Genomic DNA, 8,379 nt, shown 5'->3' on the forward strand with positions numbered 1-8,379 from the left:
GGAAACAAACTGAGAAAAAGACTATTTACATACACTAAGAACATACACAGATTAGCTTCAGCTGGCCTGTTTGTTCTGTCAGCCTGTATTATATAGGAGATTAGATAAATGTACATGAATATTAGGCATAACAAATATTTGGCAGTGTTTCTCTGTCCTTGGTTTATGCTCCATGTAATCCACTACAGCACATGCCTGGGAAGGCTGGGGACACATGCCTTTAACTCCTTTAGGTCACCTGGGGTAAGAGATGGCCCAAGCAAAATGGTTTCTTAATAAAACACAATTTTTGGTGTATTATTTCCATTTGAATATACAGGTTGGAAACTGCTGCAGCTGAAAAGCTGTGAATCAGAAGGAAGCATCAGGATGAATTAGGATATGATTCAGTTACTGTTGTTTTATTCGTTCTTACCACTTGGCATTGCCAAGTTAAGACAATTTTGTTGCTTAGCTTGTGCAAGTAACTGATCCATTTACACTCTCAGCTGGGAGTAATAAAACCTTCAAGATCTTAGTGGTCAACTCTATTTAAATATTTACCATTATATTTTGTTATTTCCTTCTCTGTATTTTTGTATTTAATTGTATTGATTTTTCTTCATTTTTAATGACATCAGAAAAAAAAAAGGACAAATACAGTCTGTTAGTCTCAGAGGCTGGGTATGAAAACTGGAGACATCAGGGATGGGTTTTCTCCTGTTGCTCCCTGGGAGTTGGGTGTCTCCTGCTGGGAAGATGCATCCTGAGGGTGTTGGTGCAGTGAGACACAGATAAGCTAGAACAGGGCTTGCAGGTCATGATGTCTTTTCCCTTTGTTTGGTTTCTCAGGGTTTCTCCTGTGTAAGTTGATGATGGTTGCTCATCATGAAATACACAGTTTAAAATTTGGACTATGTCTCTTTTTCCATTCATTAATTTCAAAATGCCTCACAGAAGTTGATGTATTACTAGCTTAAGCAAAACAGTGCACAGAAGGCTGGACTTCATTATTTTAGAAATGGCCTGTATTTTTGGAGGTGCAGTTTTTGACATCTGTTGAAACTTTTTCAGAAGCCCAAATGTACCCCAGCTGCTGTTGTTTCAACATTCAACAATTACAGTAATAAATAGATATTTTATTAAGCCAACCCTTTTTCTGGTGTCTGGCACAGCAAAATAATCCCAGGCTGTCAGAGGCAGTGCTGTGAAACCTTTGTGATAAATGAGAAATTCTTTGGAGTCCAAGAGCACCAAATTCACAGGCATAGCTGCAGGGTCATGGCTTGGAAAAGGGGAGGAAATATGCCTAATGAAGAAAGACAAGCAAGAAACTATTGAGCAACTGATATTCCAGCGAAATGAGAATAATTTCAGGCGCTGTATTTGGACAAATTTTTGCAAGGCAAAATGAATGAGTAAACAAATTTGTGAATTCTAGACCTTGATAGTCTTTGGTCATCCTTGACATGAATTCCTCTGAAATACTTCTATTGGACATACTAACCTCTGCAAAGAAACATTAAGACCACAACTAGTAGTCTCAGCTTTGGTAATAATCATTCCTAAAATCCTTGGAAATGGAGATGCTGAAGAATCTGTGGGCCAGAGCTTGGAAAGCCCTTTTTAAAGGGCCTTGCCTGATTATAGAGTTGGCAACTGCCAAATCTCTAGAAACATTTCCAGGGAGGCAATGTTGGATTGCCTAAGTAAACAATAAATACATCTGAGCTGCATAAGGATTTTCTTACAGGAGCTGCAGGACTGCCCTTCTTGCTTTGTGCTGTGGAAGGTCCAGGGGCTTTTTTTCCACATACCTGGAAAGAGTTGACTTCAAGCTGGAGTCAATCCTCTTCCCAGGTTCCTGCAGTCTGTTTGTGACCACGATCTGCCATCTCCCTTCCAGGACCATGTGTTACACATCCCTCATCCATCCAGTTCTTCCCTCTGCTTCCTTTTTTATCTGTATCCTTTCCTGACTCACGCTATACCTAAAAACTGGTATGATGTTCCATTATATAAATTGGTACTTTTAATAGAATTTTTCTGTTGAGCCTTCTTTTGTTTGTTTGCCTGAGCTATGTCTGTATTCAGTATTCTTTTTCTGGAGGTTGTGCAAGTAGATTTTTTTTTACTGGCTATTTAATAGAGTTTTGATGTACATTTTTATATGTATTTTAAAGAGCAAAACACAAGATACACTGAGCTTTAACTGGAATTACTTCATCAATAGTTGATTCTAAACCTTCAAAAATGAGATATTTTGTCTTGTCATGTTAGCAGCTTGTTGCTGTGCTGAGAGGATGACCCATGCTGTGTTCATCGAAAAGAGATAATGGAGGGATCTTCTGAAGATGATGTCAGTATTCCTGATAGTATTTTCTTAGGGATTTCAAAATGGAGAGTGTGATGCACTTGTCTGTATGACTACATTTATAGTATCTCAATATGAGGCAGAGAAAAACATGCCCAAACATATGTGTACTCACCTACTGCTTCAAAGGGAGTGGAAGGATGAGGCAGCTAGTGACAGTGAAAAATTCAGTTACTGAGGCATAAAAGGAGAGTCTGAAAGTGAATGCTGTTAGGGCATAGAACAGATTTCTGGGAATCACAGCATAGTGGCCTGTTTTCACTGTATCATGAACCAGTGGAAGGTCAGGGCTTGAAATGTGTCTGACATTTTTGAGTGATATACTAAATCTATTAAATGTGATCTGGGGGGACAGAGTGCATATTATTAAAAATATCATGTAAATAACAGTAACCTGTAAAATCCAGAAGTTCCTACTGGCTGTAAAATTAGTAATAGGCAAAGTCGATGCTAAATGGCCTCAAGAAAAAAGGCACAAAAATCTTACAAAAAGTCAAGATCTATAGGATACCTCTTGCAGTACAATACTGAACCTTCTTTCTCCTTCCCCCCAAAATAACATTGTCAGTTATATAGCAAAGCTTTTACTTACTTCTGCTAATGGAAAACTGTGATAACAATCTTTGAATAATAGGGGTTTAGAAATAGCAGCTCCTGGGTCCTTATACCAGCTTTACCAGTCAATACTGTAGTTTTCTTTTTGAGAGGCAGCAGTCTTGGAGGCAGAGAAGGAATCAGTGTCACGCTTTACATCAGTGTACCTTGACCTTTGTTTGTTTTTGGTTTTTAATCTCATGTGAATTATTAAATGCAAATTCAGCAATGCAAAGGAGGAAAAAAACAGATTCTTTTCCTTTTGAGTTTGCTGATTAGTCAGTTGCTTAGTTCATGGAGGATATCACTTGTGTCAAGTTTCTGTATACTTTTATACAACTGGAGTGTGATACTTACTGTATCTCAGGTGGATGATTTTTTCAATTAGCCTGCAGTTCCTTGGCTGTATTCCCTTTGCAGTCCTGTGTGGATGATGTAGAGCAAAGGTTTAAGGTGTTTTGGACAATTTATGATGTTTAGAGAGGCTATTTGTCAAGAAACAATATCTTCAACAACTTTTATGTTCAATTTTTGTCCTGGGTCTTTTGTTTATTTTTATAGCATTCTTTTTGAGGTGTGAAAGCTAAATTTAGGGTATTGTTTAAAACAGGGGGAAAAGGGGAGAGGAAAAAATAGCCAGTGTTAAAAGACTGAGCTATCAGGGGGCACATGACTGTTTCTATGATGGAACTACAGATTGGAGGGAGCTGTGAATTGGTTTACTCTGACAGCCAAACCGTGAAAGAACGGAAAGATCAGAAATATTTGAAAATGAGATCATACAGCATGTGAACTATACAGACATCTCAACCATGTTTTTTTTATGAGAAGTCTTACTGACATTTGAAAAGCAGAGACCGGTTCCCTAGTCTCAAGGTTGACTGACATTTAGGGGCAGCGTAAGGCATGATTTCCTTCCCCTCTTTTTAAATTGAAGTTTTCATAAATTGGGGTGAAGGAGAAGTCTGGTTACATCTTGCAAAGCATTCACATCTGTGTAGAAATATGAAAAAAGTAACCTGTGACATTTTAAACACTTTGCTGAATCTTGTTTTGTTCTGCATCTATAGAGGCATGGATACAGAGCTGCACTGCTGGGGTGGGGAGGGTAGAGAACTTGAAATGGTTTCATTCAGATATTTTTCCCAGCAGTTCAAACACAATTGCGCAGAATTATTGAAGTCAGGGAAATTTGGAGTAGTCTATGAGCGCTGCTGAACAAGCTGCTACTCTGTAAGACCAGGGCAGCATGTTTTATCTTTGTCCCAGATGTAAGCAGGCAGTCAGGCTCGTGCCAGGGACAAGTTCAGGAGCAGCTGCATGGGTGGGCAATACTGGCAGCAGCAGAGGGCATTCAGTGAGTGCCACTGAGACACTGTGCCACTACCTTCACTTGGAAAGCACTCACCTTCCTGTGTTTTTCTTTACTAATGTCTATCTCTGTTCTAAGAGTCTCGGGACACTTCCCCTGCAATGGCAGTACCGTGATGTGGGTGATAAAGCTACCAAAGTTACCCCTGCTTACTGGTGCCACAACAGCTGGATGTAAAGTCTGCATTTACCCCTAACTGTGTTTCTTTATTCCAGCAAAGTCTGACCTGCAGTATCAGGGTACTCCTAGTTACAGAAACTCCATCTGCTTCCTTGTTAGGTTTTATAGCTGTTCTCCAAGTATCTTCTTTCTTTGACCCCCAAGCTGACTTAAATTAATCATGTAAGCCCTTAACAAAGGGCTTGATCCAGACGTGCTGGGTAATGAAAAGCAAAATCCCAAGTAGTTGCCTAGGCTGAAAAGTGGCAAAATGTTTGGTAGCAGTTTGAAATGACTGTCTGAGAGAGTGGCGTCACTCTGCAGCTGGTCCTGCTTTTGGGGGTGATTGTTGCAGTCAGGCACTGAAGCTGGTTTAGGGTAATAAAGAACATCAGTGGAGAGCATTAATATTTAGGTGGGCTCCTACTAAACCTATCTAAAGAGGAGTGATATAAGTGACATAAAAATTCCCATATTGTCATTTGAGTAACATAGAAGAGTGACTAATGAACTGCATTGCTTTTATAGCTAAGCAGACTGGGGATAAAACAGGTTCTAATACATCTGTACTATGCAATTATCATGGGAGGAATTTAAGTTTATATTTTTTATTTAATTTTCAGTATCATATATTGCCACATGTGTATGTGAATACAGGCTTCTTGTGTGCTGGGGAACAAAAGCTAAGCTGTACAGTTTAATAGAGATTGTATTTATATCTTTATACTCTATAAATCTATGTTTATGCTTTAAAAGGTCCTGTTAACATTTTAGTAAGCCTTTTTTGCCAACGTGAATGGTTTGGGTGTTTCTGTTGCTCTTACCTTTTAAAAGTAAACCTTAGAAGTACAGGACATGATTCTCTGCTGCTCCAGCAGTAGCCAGCACGAAGTGGGAGGACCATCAGGGAGCGATTTATGACAACTTGCTTCTCAAGCAATTACTGCTCAGGAAACCAAATAAATGATAGTAGCTTCAGGGTTTCTCTGATTAAGGAGCAGCCAGCTGCACTCCTAGTGGACATCATCAGTTTGCAAAATGCAGGGGTACCCTTCTCCTCCCTTATTCCCATTATTTCCTGCTCTTGCTGCTCCCAGATTTCATTCATCCTTCCATCATGTCAAAGTTTCCTTCTTTCCCTTGAAGCAGCTGGGGTTCATCAGAGATGCTAGCCTAATACTGACTGTGTCCACTGTGCCTTTCATGTGCTTATTGCCAGGTGTAGTGTGTCCTCTTGTAAATGACTCTGGAGGAGCCCACAGCAGCACCCACTGTGAGCACCTAACAAACAGCACTGGGCTGGGAGGCTGAAAGCCTCAGGGAGCATCAGTTGACCAGCTCCTGCCTCTCCCCTGGTGGTGGTGAAGCCAGAGGATGTGGCTTCTTCAAAAAAATCTTTCGTTTTGTGGTAGATCTTCCTCATCACTGTGCTGTTTTACAAGCATGGTGTAAGAGTTGAGGTTCCAGTCTGGAAGGGTTTTCCAGGTTTCTAGTGAGTATTTAATGATGTTTGACTGTGTGTGGAGGTTTCTTGAGAAACCTCCAAAACCTTAGAGTCTCTATTCAAAACCTAGCAAGCAGAGAAAAATATTCTGGATTAGGCACTTTTTTAGTGAGTTTTTTACACCTAAAGCTCTTGACCTCATCTTCTGGAAGGCTTGTGATCCTTCATTTCTTCATGAAAATCCTTTTTTCTTGTTTTCTTGTGCCTGGGTTGTAGGACTCTAAAAAAACTGCTTTGCTTGTAAAAGGCTGCATAGAAAGAGGTTTTGTCCCATGGAAATACAGCAATAATAACTAGCAAATCTTTTAAAGCAAAATGACAAAAAGGACAGTGGGTAATCCACTAACTGTGTAACATCTGGAACACAGATGTTGCAGAAGAAAGCATCCAGCTTCCTTCATTCACCTTGTGTTGTGAAAATGTAAAACAATAGGAGGGTTGAACCCAGGCTTGTCTTCAGGTTTGCCATGGGTCCACAGAGCTACCACAGCACTGGGAAAGCTGGAGAAGAAAGCCTGTTTTTCTATAGAGGTGAATTCCACTTCTAGCATTCATCTGTCTCTTCCCCTGAAACAGTTATTTTCTCGCTTTAGTGTGAGCAATGACTGAGACACAGTTTTTACCTTTAGCTTGGAGACAATGGCTTCAACAGGTTTGAAAGGGAAGGGTGCAAACCTGGGTCCATCCCACCATGGAGCAGTCTTTGGGTTCCTGAGTAGTCAGTGGACAGAATGTGGCACCTGCAGAGCTGTCTTTAGGTCTTCAGTTGGAAGGAGTCACACCCTGCAGGTGGCTCTCCTTAACTTAGTGGGATCCTCCAGCTGCCCCCATCCTGACTCAGGTAGGTCAGCTGAGTCCTGGGGTTGAGAGGATCAAGCAAAGCCTCAGAGAGAGGAATAAGCAAAAATCAAGTGAACCAACTTCCACTGAAAATTCTGCCATGTTTACTTACGCCCTCCTTTTCTTGACTAGTGTTTGGTCTCATTTCTTTCATACACTGGTGGTGCTGAGTTAGGATGAGAAAAGACTTGGTCCATCACCAAGCACTAATTTTCAGATAATTAATACTTGGCTCTGCAGTAGCACTTTAGAACCATGACTGGAAGATCACTGATGAAAAGTCTAGCCTGGCATCATCTAATTACTGCTTCTTTTGTATGTGCCAAGGACTTAATGATTTGTTACTTCTTCTAGGGGAAGAGGAAGTGATTGAGTTTCTTATGGGAAGCAGACGTACCACTGGGCTACTGTTAGTGGTGCCATGGGTATGAAGGGCAAATTAAGCTTGGTGAACCTGCCAGGCTTACATTCAACAAAGTCTGGCTCAGGATTTATAGATATTATTCTCTGCTGACAGACATAAGTGGCCCTGTTAACAACAAGGCTTATGTATTTTCTGCCCTTCTCTTCTTGCCCTTCATATCAATTCTGTCTCCCAGTTTTTTGCCAGGACATCTTGGTAGCTCTTTCTCAGTTGAGTTCAGTGAGTTTGTTACCTCCTTGAATTCAATCTCGTCCTTGATGTTCAACTCTATTTTTTGCTCCATTGCCAGAAAGAAAAAGATGGTGCACCAGGTGTGTTATTGCAGTCTCTCACTGCAGGTTGAAAACCTGTATTCCAGGTTTTTAATATAAAAGAGCTATCTGGTCAGCTGGGGAAATTGAGTGCAGTGACAATGTGGCTCTGTCACTGGCATCCTTTCCCCTAGGCCAGAAGGTTGTACTTCCATTAGTCCTGTACCAGGGCATGGCTCATCCCCAGTGCTGCAGCTCAGTGCCAGGCTACTTGAGGAACAGCACTGTGGATGAAATGCTGCATTGAAGCACCTTGTCCTGGTGGCTAGTGGCCAAGCGGAAGTGGAAATATTCCAGAGAAGGACTTTTACTTTTTTATTCTAAAGAAGAAGGTAATTCCTGTTGTCCTGGTAGTGTTTTGTTTTTGACCTAAGCAAGTGCAAATGTTGAGGTCTTTGTGAAAGAGCCATGGGTCAGCACACAGTGGTGTCTCTGTTCATGGAAATGGTCACTCCCCTGACAGTTTAGTCAAGGGTATTTAGGGTGCCACAAATTTAAGAGGCAAATTATAAAATTAAGCTGGATTCATGAATATAAGAAAGCACAGAAACAAAAAGCCAAGTGCTGGGTTTCATACTGGATAGCTCATTAACTTAAAAACAGAGTAGGAATGTAAATTATAACCCTTGTTATTACTCATAACTACAGTTCAGACGATAACTTGGCAGTTTGCCCACGACTCTTTTATAAACTAGTAACCTCCGGAATAAATTATACATCATACATAATACATAATTGTCCTTAAAAAGGCAATAATTGTTCTAAAAGGTAGAGTTTGCCATGTGTTTCACATGAAATGTACGCCACAAAGCCAGCCCAGTT

Source organism: Ammospiza nelsoni, chromosome 4, assembly GCF_027579445.1.
Source record: "Ammospiza nelsoni isolate bAmmNel1 chromosome 4, bAmmNel1.pri, whole genome shotgun sequence".
NCBI lineage: Eukaryota > Metazoa > Chordata > Aves > Passeriformes > Passerellidae > Ammospiza > Ammospiza nelsoni.